General features: G+C 46.1%; 1 protein-coding gene across 6 annotated transcripts in view; it reads right to left on the bottom strand.

Moving 5' to 3' along the window:
- Window positions 1–12542, bottom strand: part of TSPAN5 (tetraspanin 5) — a 223159-nt gene that overhangs the window by 198123 nt on the left and 12494 nt on the right. The window lies entirely within an intron of this gene.

Below are 12542 nucleotides of genomic sequence, written 5' to 3'. Positions count from 1 at the left end.
GGAGGGAAGGAACAGAAAGCCAAATCTTGGACCAAAAGGAAAGATGCCAGACCTCAAGGGGAGGGAAGGGAAACAGAAAGGAGACCCTGGCAAGCGAGTTATCAGAAGACAACCAGAGCCTGGGACCACAACATGATTTGAATAATGACCTGACAACAAAAGGTAAAAAAAATCATTTATTTTGTTTTGTGATTACATATCATGCATGAACTAGAACCTATGAGAGGTAAAGTCTTTTTTATTTATATCACAGAACCAGCATGGGGTTGGAGAGGTTGTAACCCTATACTTCTACTAAGACTAAGATGTCCTTTTATTAAGGTGCGCATTTAGCATGTGCTAATCTTTAGCGCACACTAGGCGTACCTTAATAAAAGGACCCCCTAAGTATCTTAATATAAAATTTGGCTCATGACTTAGTCTATGTTTTATATTGCGGCCCCTTATGTGATTGACACCCCTGGTCTAGGTGAAGGGGACTGCCTAATGCTATGGCTCTTGGTCTTCCTCCTCTTTCACCTGGCCTGGTGCAGGAGGGCTGCCTGGGGTCATGGGTGGCTCAACAATGGGTCCTCTTGAATTTTAAGTAACCTGGCATATGGTGTTAATAAAATTCCAAATATAAAAAAAAATACCTGCTTTTGTGTATGTGCACGAGATGAAACCGTTTTGGAACATCAGTGCAAGATTGCCTAGAGAAGGAGTACATGGTTAAATTCAGACACATAATGAATAACAGCACCTATATTGTGCCGAGGTATATGTCAGCTAGTCCTTGCTGTCCTAGCTGTGATGTCTACTTCTCTCGCCCAATGTAGCAAGGGTTACCGAACCAGCTAACCTGTGAATGAAAGACCATTCCATGTAGATGTGTCAAGAGGCATTAGAGTAATGCTACGGATGTTTCTGCTTAGTATGGATATTACTATAGTACTACTACAAAAATGGTTGGAACTAGGGTGGGCTTATGACCTGGATGTTTTTCTGCCATAATCAAACATTTGGATGTTGGGGGCTAGACCTATTTTAATAATGAATAAAAGGTACACCATACTCACCAGATGATCATCGGAGAGATGTAAACATGATCTTCCCATACTCCCCCAGTGGCCACTGCTACAAAAATGGCTAAAACACTAAGAAGTGGCTTTTCTCATCCGAAAGGACGTAGAGGATGACACGAGGACAAAATTTTCCCTGTCCCCACAGGGACTCATTTTCTCATCCAGTCCCCGCGAGTTCTTTTCCTGATCCTGCATGCTCCATCCGTATCTGCACAAGCCTCACACAGTTTAAAAATCATAAGTGTTCGAGGCTTGTGCAGTTAAGACAGAGTTTACAGGAATGGGGCAGGGACAGGGACAGGGACAAAATTTGCGGGGAAGGGACGGGGAAATTGAGTTCCTGCGGGGACGGGAACACATTTGTCCCCGTGTCATTCTCTAAAAGGAAGCCCTAGACCAAGGAGGAATAGGATGAAGATGAAAGGACAAATTCAGGAGTAATATAAGGAAATATTTCTTTATAGAAAGAATGATGGATATGTAGAACAGCTTCCCAGTGAAGATGGAGAAGACTAGGTGAATTCATGAAAGCAGGGGAAAAGCACAGAGGATCCATAAGGGAGGGGAGGGATTGTAGAGCTTATTAGCTGGTAAGGTTGGGCAGACTGGATAGGCCTTATGGCCTTTATCTGTGGTCATTTTCTATGTTTGAAAGTGAGTATTTATGGCTTTTTTTTATATATTTTTTTTATTGAAAGTGAAAAAGGTCACAATCAGACAAAATACAAACTCGACAGCAATAATGCAGAAATGTCCAAATATCATAAAGAAACAAGATCAACAATCCCACCAGCCAAACCTAGCCAGAAATCCAAAGGTAGAGCAGATCGAAAAAAAAAAAATGTATTTATACAACACCCAGGAAATTATGAGGTGGGAGCAATGTTCCCTCTAAGTTGAGAATGTGAGCAATCGCTTATACATTCTAGGAGCTTCGCTCACAGCTTTGACATGGTCACTCACAAAAAAAACACTTGCAAATTTTTTAGAACTTATTGCTCACACGAACAAAAGGTTTTTAGAACTTGTTTCTGACATGAGAAAAAATTTGCATGCAGCCAGCCAATCCTTAGAGGGTGCATGCCAGAAACTATGGGCTCCTTTTACTAAGCTGCGTTAGGGCATTAACGCGCGGAATAGCGTGCGCATTGCCGCGCGTGCTAGACCTTAATGCCAGCATTGAGCTGCCATTAGCTCTTGCCGCGTAGCGCACATTAATATCCTGTGTGCGCTAAAAATGCTAGCTCACCTTCATAAAAGGAGCCCTATAATTTGGCAGTTTTTGCACTGTCATTTACATTACAAATGGTTCTCTTTGACAGCATTCCTCAATTTGTTTTTTCCTGTTCAGAAAATCTAATACTGGAAAGGATCCTGGTGCCCTGACAGACCCAGCATGTCCTGATCAGCACTGCCTCAGAAAGGCCTGGAAAGTCAAGTAGGCAGACTAGATAGGAAGTATGCAAGCACCGATAATCTAAGACTTAAAAAAACAAACCCTCTAAGAACACAACGGGGCTGATGTTCAGTGACAGTTGTGAGCGGTTTAATTTAAACTGCTGCTGCCATCCTGAGACAATCATTTACGTATGTTGGCCAGCTGGAGCTTCTTGAATCTGGAAGGCAGTGATAGATAACATGCCTTACTTAGTACAAAGTCTGTTATTATGTACAAGTGGCTAGCTCCATCCTTTTCCCTTTGTAAAATTCTGTGACATGCAACACAACAAATGTCAGACCCTGCAGTCTGTTCATATGTTTAAACTCGAAAGTGTATGAAAAACCATATAAAGCAGCTCGATGATTTTTTAAAAAACACATTTCCAGGTCAATTTGCAAAACAAGATAACTATAGGGCTCATTTTCAAAAGAGAAAAATGCCCACAAAGTAGCATAATTTATTTATTTGGGTTTCTTTTATCCCACCCTTTTAAGAGAGCTCAGAATGGGTTACATACATAACAAAGCGTGGTAAAATATAACATGACAAATATGGTATGGTGTGACATAGCATGGTGAGCGTTATATGACAAAACATAGGATGGCAACATAGCACAGCAGGCAGTCCCTGTTTAAGCTAAAGCAACCATGAATGTTGTAAATGATTATATTTTTGAAGCATTCCGTTTATGAGGAAAGCATAAAATTTAAAAAAAAACTTTAAGGGGCAGATGGATATTTTCTAGCCAAACCCTTCAGTATTTTTGAAACCTACTTTCTCGATGGATTTCTAGACTGTTCATCTACATTTCAAGGGGGCATTGTTGGCGGTGAGGTAAGGGTGGAATTAGGGTGGGCTTAGGACCTGGATGTTTTTCTGCCATAATCAAACATTTAAGATTATGCCCAAGACACAATTTAGATGTTGAGGCTAGACCTATTTTAATAATGAATAAAAGGTACCCTATGATCATTGAAGAGATGTAAGCATGATCTCCCCACACTCCCCCAGTGGCCACTGATTCCCCCCTCCCATCCCCCGAAGATGTGAATTAGAGAATGACATGGTGACAAAATTTATCACTGTTCCCATCCCCACAGATAACCGCGGGAAATAATCCCATGTCATTTTCTAGTGTCTATTTCAACCTCAGTCCTTCTACACCAGCATTCTTCAAAGCAAAGCTTGTGGGTCAGTGGTTGTGGCCATTCATACTCTGATTCTTCCCTCTCTCTCTTAAAGAATGACATGAAGATGGTTTCCCGCGGTTATCCGCGGGGGCGGGGACGGTGATGATTTTTGTCACCGTGTCATTCTCTAATGTGGGCAAGTCACTTAATCCCCCCATTGCCCCAGGTACATTAGGTAGATTGTGAGCCCGCCAGGACAGACAGGGAAAAATGATTGAGTACCTGAATAAATTCATGTAAACCGTTCTGAACTCCCCTGGGAGAACGGTATAGAAAAATTGAAATAAATAAATAAATAAAATAAATAATGTGAATGAAACAGTACATACCTGCCTGTATGAAAGTTTCAAATGGAATGGGCAGTCCGAGTTGAGCAGCAAACAGGTCTTTGGAATAGCCAGGTGGTCAGTACAGTGGACAGCAAAGAAGAGAAACCAGGCCCACATCCCACTCTAACAACTACACTTGTGGTAGAAAACATGAGCCTACCAAAACCTACTATACTGACATATAGGTGACACCTGCAGGCGTAAGGGCTATTGTTGTGGTATAGTTGGGTCCAGTAGGTTTGGATGGGTTTTGGAGGACTCACCATATACCATAAGGAGGTTATGGTGAATTGTGTACCTGGGACCTTTTATGTGAGGTTGACTGGAGTGCCACCTAAGATGCCCCAATGCTCTGCTCTGTATGGCCAGTCTGCTACAAATGCTGGCCCCTTCTATAACCCAACGGCTTGTTTTCTGCATTTTTCATTTGGATGTGTGTTGTTGGTTTTTTAAAAAAAATGATCAAGACAGATAGACACACTAAGGGCTCCTTTTACAAAGGTGCGTTAGGGTTAAATTGCCACACGCGCTAGCCGCTACGGCCTCCTTTTAAGCAGGTGGTAATTTTTCGGCTAGCGCGCGCTAATCTTGTGCGTGCACTAAAAATGCTAACACACCTTTGTAAAAGGAGCCCTAAGGGCAAACACATCTAGAAATTGTCATTTTCCAAAAAAAAAAAAAAAATTAAAAATAATTTTGCTGTTTTGAAAATGGTCATTTTCTCTACCCGATTTTTGGACGCATTTCCAAAAACATCTACCGTATTTTCGCGGATATAACGCGCGCGTTATACGTGATTTTACGTACCGCGCATACCCCTCGCGCGTTATATGCCTGAGCGCGGTATACAAAAGTTTTTAAACATAGTTCCCACCCCGCCCGACGCCCGATTCACCCCCCCAGCAGGACCGCTCGCACCCCCACCCCGAACGACCGCTCGCACGCGCTCCCACCCGCATCCACGATCGGAGCAAGAGGGAGCCCAAGCCCTCTTGCCCGGCCGACTCCCCGACGTCCGATACATCCCCCCCCCGGCAGGACCACTCGCACCCTCACCCCGAAGGACCGCCGACTCCCCAACCATATCGGGCCAGGAGGGAGCCCAAACCCTCCTGGCCACGGCGACCCCCTAACCCCACCCCGCACTACATTACGGGCAGGAGGGATCCCAGGCCCTCCTGCCCTCGACGCAAACCCCCTCCCCCCAACGACCGCCCCCCCCAAGAACCTCCGCCCGTCCCCCAGCCGACCCGCGACCCCCCTGGCCGACCCCCACGACACCCCCACCCGCCTTCCCCGTACTTTGTGTAGTTGGGCCAGAAGGGAGCCCAAACCCTCCTGGCCACGGCGACCCCCTAACCCCACCCCGCACTACATTACGGGCAGGAGGGATCCCAGGCCCTCCTGCCCTCGACGCAAACCCCCCTCCCTCCAACGACCGCCCCCCCCAAGAACCTCCGACCGACCCGCGACCCCCCTGGCCGACCCCCCCACCCCCCTTCCCCGTACCTTTGGAAGTTGGCCGGACAGACGGGAGCCAAACCCGCCTGTCCGGCAGGCAGCCAACGAAGGAATGAGGCCGGATTGGCCCATCCGTCCTAAAGCTCCGCCTACTGGTGGGGCCTAAGGCGCGTGGGCCAATCAGAATAGGCCCTGGAGCCTTAGGTCCCACCTGGGGGCGCGGCCTGAGACACATGGTCGGGTATGGCCCATGTGCCTCAGGCCGCGCCCCCAGGTGGGACCTAAGGCTCCAGGGCCTATTCTGATTGGCCCACGCGCCTTAGGCCCCACCAGTAGGCGGAGCTTTAGGACGGATGGGCCAATCCGGCCTCATTCCTTCGTTGGCTGCCTGCCGGACAGGCGGGTTTGGCTCCCGTCTGTCCGGCCAACTTCCAAAGGTACGGGGAAGGGGGGTGGGGGGGTCGGCCAGGGGGGTCGCGGGTCGGTCGGAGGTTCTTGGGGGGGGGCGGTCGTTGGAGGGAGGGGGGTTTGCGTCGAGGGCAGGAGGGCCTGGGATCCCTCCTGCCCGTAATGTAGTGCGGGGTGGGGTTAGGGGGTCGCCGTGGCCAGGAGGGTTTGGGCTCCCTTCTGGCCCAACTACACAAAGTACGGGGAAGGCGGGTGGGGGTGTCGTGGGGGTCGGCCAGGGGGGTCGCGGGTCGGCTGGGGGACGGGCGGAGGTTCTTGGGGGGGGGCGGTCGTTGGGGGGAGGGGGTTTGCGTCGAGGGCAGGAGGGCCTGGGATCCCTCCTGCCCGTAATGTAGTGCGGGGTGGGGTTAGGGGGTCGCCGTGGCCAGGAGGGTTTGGGCTCCCTCCTGGCCCGATATTGTCGGGGAGTCGGCGGTCCTTCGGGGTGGGGGTGCGAGTGGTCCTGCCGAGGGGGGAGAAGAATCGGACGTCGAGGGGGGCATCAGGCTTTCAGGATGGGGACAGGACTTCAAGGGGGGACAGGCAGATCTTCAAGGGGGACAGGCAGACCTTCAAGGGGGACAGGACTTCAAGGGGGGACAGGCAGACCTTCAAGGGGGGACAGGCAGACCTTCAAGGGGGGACAGGACTTCAAGGGGGACAGGCACGGAGAGGCGGGGCAGTGCACCGAAAGTCAGGGCGGGTGAACGGTGAGTCGGGGCAACCAGAGGAGAGTCGGGGCAGTGCACCGAAAGTCAGGGTGAGTCGGGGCAACCAGATGAGAGTCGGGGAGGGCGAAAGGAGAGTCGGGGTGGCCAGAGGAGAGTCGGGGAGAGCGAAAGGAGAGTCGGGGTGGCCAGAGGAGAGTCGGGCAGCATGCGCGTTATATGCCTGAGCGCGGTATAGAAAAGTTTTTGTACATATCATCGTGATTTCTGCGCGCTATACCCCTGTGCGCGTTTTACAATGGTGCGCGTTATATCCGCGAAAATACGGTAAATTTGGATTTAGACATCATATCGAAGATGGCCCTCCATACCTCATTTAGGTTTAGTTTCTGGCTTTTTTTTTTTTTTTTTTCCTGCCGGTCCTGTAACAATGCTTCTTGTGCAAGTGTGCTCTGGAGCCTGTCTGTATCTGTAGCAAAGTCACACGGTAAAGAGGTCATGTATCAGAGGGGTATCTGGAGAATAAGTACATCGGTTCTTTTGTCTCCTATTCTCTCAGATTACCTGTTCAATTAGAAGTTCTTTGGGGAAAATAAAAATACCCATAAATCCAACTTACTGCCATTCTGCACAGTCTTTGTTAATCGATGCTCACCCCCTACACTTGCAAATATGTTGCTGCTTTGGAATTTTAACCATAACAAAGAATTTAGTGTTAAATACCATCTCAGGCCTCCCACTCGGCAATGTAGTAATCTGATTCTGTACATGAGCTGTGAAGGCCCAGTCAGGACAGTCACCATTCAGTTACAGAGAAGACTTTTTTTTTCCCCCAGAATTACTCATCTGTAGTGTTCCATGGGCATGTCTGCATCACTGTATCCTATTCCCAAGGAAACTAAACAAGAAGTCTGTCACTTAAGGCTCCTGACTACAAACACTAAAGGGCAAAATTTATAGATTTATTAAAGAGTAAATAAATGTCCCTCAGAAAGCAAAGTATAGGTTTTCTCAAAGGGTTTTCCCACCTAACAGTGCTCTTTTAAATTGAGCCGTTCAAATGCCCACACTGGAAAATTCAGATAGCCAGCCTCTCAAAAATTATCTACACGGTACAGTGTTTGTGAGGTTATCTGCTGCAGAAAAAAAACTGTCAGAAGGGGGCAAAATACTTGTAAACATATACTCTTATCATATATCTGTGTTCTCAGCCAAAAAGCCTGGTTCTCAGCAACCTTGCGATATGCTTGTCTGACTTAATTCCTAACCTTGTACATGTGTTCAGCGCTCAATATGTAATTATGAGCAGCACAGTTACCCCTTTACAAACAGCGCAGCTACAGTCTTCATCCAGGATATAATCTTAAGAAGCCTCAGTGGTGACTATTTATTTAGTATTTATAGCCTAAGTGGTTTTACATTCAGGTACTCAAGCATTTTTCCCTGTCTGTCCTAGTGGGCTCACACTCTATCTAATGTACCTGGGGCAACGGGGGATTAGGTGACTCGCCCATAAGGAGCAGTGTGGGGGTTTGAACCCATAACCACAGGGTACTGAGGCTGTAGCTCTAACCACTGCACCACACACTCCCCACTAGTTTCATATGAGGCACTCTGCCCGTGATTCACCTAACTCTTCATAGGCTTCAACTATTGTTTAGTTAAATACACATGAAACACACATTCTTAAAAAAATATTCCACAATAATTCATATCCAAAATGGTAAAAATACATGGCAAAGAACTCAAGAAGAATTTATCACATCTTGTGCACAAGATAATTCAAAAAATTCCTAAACTTTAGTCAGAAAAAAATTGCATGCTTTACTCATAAGAACATAAGAAATGGCTTCGCCGGATCAGACTCTAGGTCCATCCAGTCCGGCGACCCGCACCCGCGGAGGCCAAGCCAGGTGTTCCCTGCTGAGAAACCTTGTTTACTCGTATCCCCCAATGTGATTTGCAAGAAGGTGTGCATCCAACTTGCTCTTGAATCCCAGAATGCTGGTCTCCATCACGACCTCCTCGGGGAGAGCGTTCCAAGCGTCCACCACTCGTTGTGCGAAACAGAACTTCCTAATATTTGTCCTGGGCCTGGTGCCCCTCAGTTTCAGTCCATGACCTCTTGTCCGAGTCACATTTGACAATGTGAATAACAATGTTTCTTGCTCTATTTTGTCAAATCCTTTTAGTATTTTAAAAGTCTCTATCATGTCTCCTCGCAGTCTTCTCTTCTCGAGGGTGAACAATCCCAGTTTTCCGAAGCGTTCTTTGTAGCTCAAATTCTCGATACCTTTTACTAGCTTCGTGGCTCGCCTTTGCACCCTCTCCAGATAACTTCATTTACTGACATGAAGAACACAGTGGCCTTTCTAATGCAACAGTTAGTTTCAATAGTCCTGGAGGGGAGGCGTGGCCTAGTGGTTAGAGCTGCCACCTCAGCACCCTGAGATTGTGAGTTTGATCCTAGCCTGTTCCCTGTGACTCTGGGCACGTCATTTAACTCTTCATTGCCCCAAGTACTACAGTTAGATTGTGTGCCAGTGAGGACAAATAGGGAACATACTTAAGATTACCTGATTACTATTCAATATATTGTAAAAAGTTTGGGGCGAATCTCTTTGTGAAAAAGGCAGTAAATAAATCAACAAATCTTAAATATTAACAAAAGGCATCCCTTCCACCTCTGCCAGATCCCAGAATACTAACTCATGTAAAAATAGGCTTCTTAATGTGACTCTAAGACCCAGATTCTATAAATTGCGCCTGAAGCTAAGGGGCTCATAATCGAAACAGAAATATGTCTAAAATCCCTAAATCGGCACTTGGACGATTAATAAGACAAGTCGTCCAAGTGCCGATAACTGAAACAGGTTTTAGATGTATTTAAAAACAACTTAGACCTCTTCAGTGCTGCTGTACTGCCCAGAGCTGTACGGGGCGTTTTAGGAGGAGTGGTGAGGGCGGGATTTGGGCAGGATGTGAGCTTAGTCGTACTGCAAGTATAACTGAAAGTTTAACGAGACTGCCTAGATGGAGCTTGTACGTTGTGACTTAGGCTATCTAAAAACAGGTCTAAGTGGCAAAAAGGTATCCAAAGTGAACAGATAACCACTGCAGGGACAAAGTATAGACCCCACACAATCCCCCAGTGATCACTGACCTCCCCCACACTGCCTTAAAAATCGAAATAAAAATATACATATTTGCTTCCAGAACATCAGCACCTGGTATAGAGCTGCACAGTGGTGGCTTAAGTGGTCTGGGGGGGGGGGGAGCTAGTGAACCATAGAGAGGAGGACCCAGGCCCATAAGCCACTCTAAGCACTGCATTCATGGCAAAACATGTGCACCCACCAAAACCCTTTTGTACTGCCCCAAAGATTAAAAAACCTCTACAGCACTAACATCCAATTACAGACCCATAGCAAGCATTCCCCTTTTCACAAAGCTACAGGAAGGATTGGTCAACCTTCAACTAACAAATTACCTAGACAAATTTAACACCCTCAGTGAACACCAATCAGGTTTCAGGAAAGGATACAGCACAGAAACTGTCATAGCTTCCATACTAAACCACCTCTATGATCTTTTCAGCAAAGGCAAAAGCACATTGATTCTGCAACTAGACCTTAGCAGTGCGTTCGACCTAGTATACCACGAAATCATGCTACTGTGCCTTGATACAATAGGAATCTCGGGAAAGGTAAAGAAATGGTTCCAAGAATTCCTAACAAACAGATCCTACCGAGTAACCAGCAACGGAAATAACTCCAACACATGGAAAAACCTGTCGGGAGTGCCCCAAGGCTCCCCACTATCACCCACATTGTTCAACATCTACATCACATCCTTAGGTCACCTACTACAAAAATTAAACTTTAAAGCACTATATATACGCAGACGATATATCCATCCTAATCCCCTTAAATGACATCACAAATGAAATTATAGATAACCTCTCACACACAATGATGGAAATCGAAAAATGGACCACCAGCTTGAAACTAAAACTAAACACAGAGAAAACAAAAGTCTTTTTGGCAAGCCCCAACGACAAAATAACGAAAACGTCGTTAAAAATAAACGACCACGAATATCCAATCTCCAAAACCATAAAAATACTGGGTATCACGCTAGATACACACTTAACCATGGCTGACCACACAAACATACTGGTGAAGAAATACTTTTACACTGTGTGGAGGCTAAGGACTATTAGATTACTGGTGAAGTCGCTGATCCTATCTACCCTAGATTACTGCAACATCGCCTACCTGGATATCCCCAAAAAAACAATACAAAAATTAAGACTAGTGCAAAACACTACAGTTCACTTGATCTTCGGACTGAGAAAAACAGACCACATTAGCCCCTACTACAAAAAATTGCACTGGCTACCAGTGGAGGCGCGAATACTGTTCAAATTTGCATGTATCTGGTTCAAACAAGTCTGGGGCCTAGCACCTTCCTACCTGCAAACACACTTCACTCTACACAACCCCACACGTACAACCAGAAACAAAAACATCTTTGCATACCCAAAGATCACAGGCTGCAAATACAAATCCTTCTTAGACAGAACCTTCATGTTCCAAGCAAACAGACAGCAATCCAGGCTGGGAAACCACATAAATAAAGCCAGACAGACCTAGAACGCATTCCGAAAATCAATTAAAACCGCTCTATTTGATAAATTCCTTGCCTAAGCAGAAGACCTGTCTCATGTATTCTTTCCCCATGTAACCCCAATGTATTATGTAACTTCTTTCTTCTCTCATGGATTCTTTCCCCATGTAACTCCAATTTATTATGTAACATCTTTTCTTCATGCATTCTATAATTTGCTGATTGTCCAGCCTTCTTTCAATGTGAACCGCCTAGAAGTCATTTGACTTTGGCGGCATAGAAAAATAAAGTTATTATTATTATTATATAGGTGGCACCTGCAGCCATAAGGGATATTAGGGGTGGTAGACAGGTGGGTCTAGTAGGTTTTGGGGGCTCACCATGACCTGCAAAGAAGATGTAGTGAGATGTTTATGTGGCACCCTTTTTGTGAAGTTCACAGCATTGTAAGGTGCCCTACTACTCTGTTGCTATGTCTGGGTGGCCAGTCCATCACTTTGCTGATCCCACCCATATCCATAAGGTCTCGTTCTAGGCGTTTTTGACTTGGACGATCTTTTTGGACGAGAATGGGGCATAACAATAGACGACTTAACAGTCTGGACGATCAAACGGCTGGTCGTACAAGTAGATGATTTTCAGAAAAAAATAATTTTGGACATATTTTTCAAGAATGGACTCTAGACACTGCCGACTTTGGGTGACTAGCAACTTAGGCCCAAAATGGACTTAGATGCATTTTTTTATTATACCCCTCCACACATCTAGATAAGCATGCCTAGCCAATCAAGACACCTAATTTAATTTTTGAATTAGATTAATCAGCATTGTTAATGAGCAATAATGAGTTCATAATTGGCAAAAAGTAAAATTAATTGGGTGGCAGGCGCCTAACTCGGTACGTACCTACTGCTTTCTGGTAGCCGCTGAGCCCAAAGCACTTACCAAAAAGTGGGCATGGTTAGGGGCGGATCTTAGGTGTGCATTGCAGTAAGATACCTAAATTGGACTTAGGTGCCAGTAGCCACCTAACTTAGGTGCTGGTATTTAGGCCAAGATAACCCTGGCATAAATAGGGGACACCTAAGGTTTTGATACCTACTGATGCCTTAGTGCAGGGGTAGGCAATTCCGGTCCTCGAGAGCCAGAGCCAGGTCAGGTTTTCAGGATATCCACAATAAATATGCACGAGATAGATTTGCATCTCAAGGAGGCAGAGCATGCAAATCCATCTCATACATATTCATTGTGGATATCCTGAAAACCTGACATGGCTCCAACTCTTGAGGACCGGAATTGCCTACCCTCCCCGA

This window comes from Geotrypetes seraphini, chromosome 1, assembly GCF_902459505.1.
Source record: "Geotrypetes seraphini chromosome 1, aGeoSer1.1, whole genome shotgun sequence".
In the NCBI taxonomy this organism is placed as follows: Eukaryota; Metazoa; Chordata; class Amphibia; order Gymnophiona; family Dermophiidae; genus Geotrypetes; species Geotrypetes seraphini.
The sequence above is the reverse complement of the archived record's forward strand: the minus strand, read 5'-3'. Positions and strand labels throughout refer to the sequence as shown.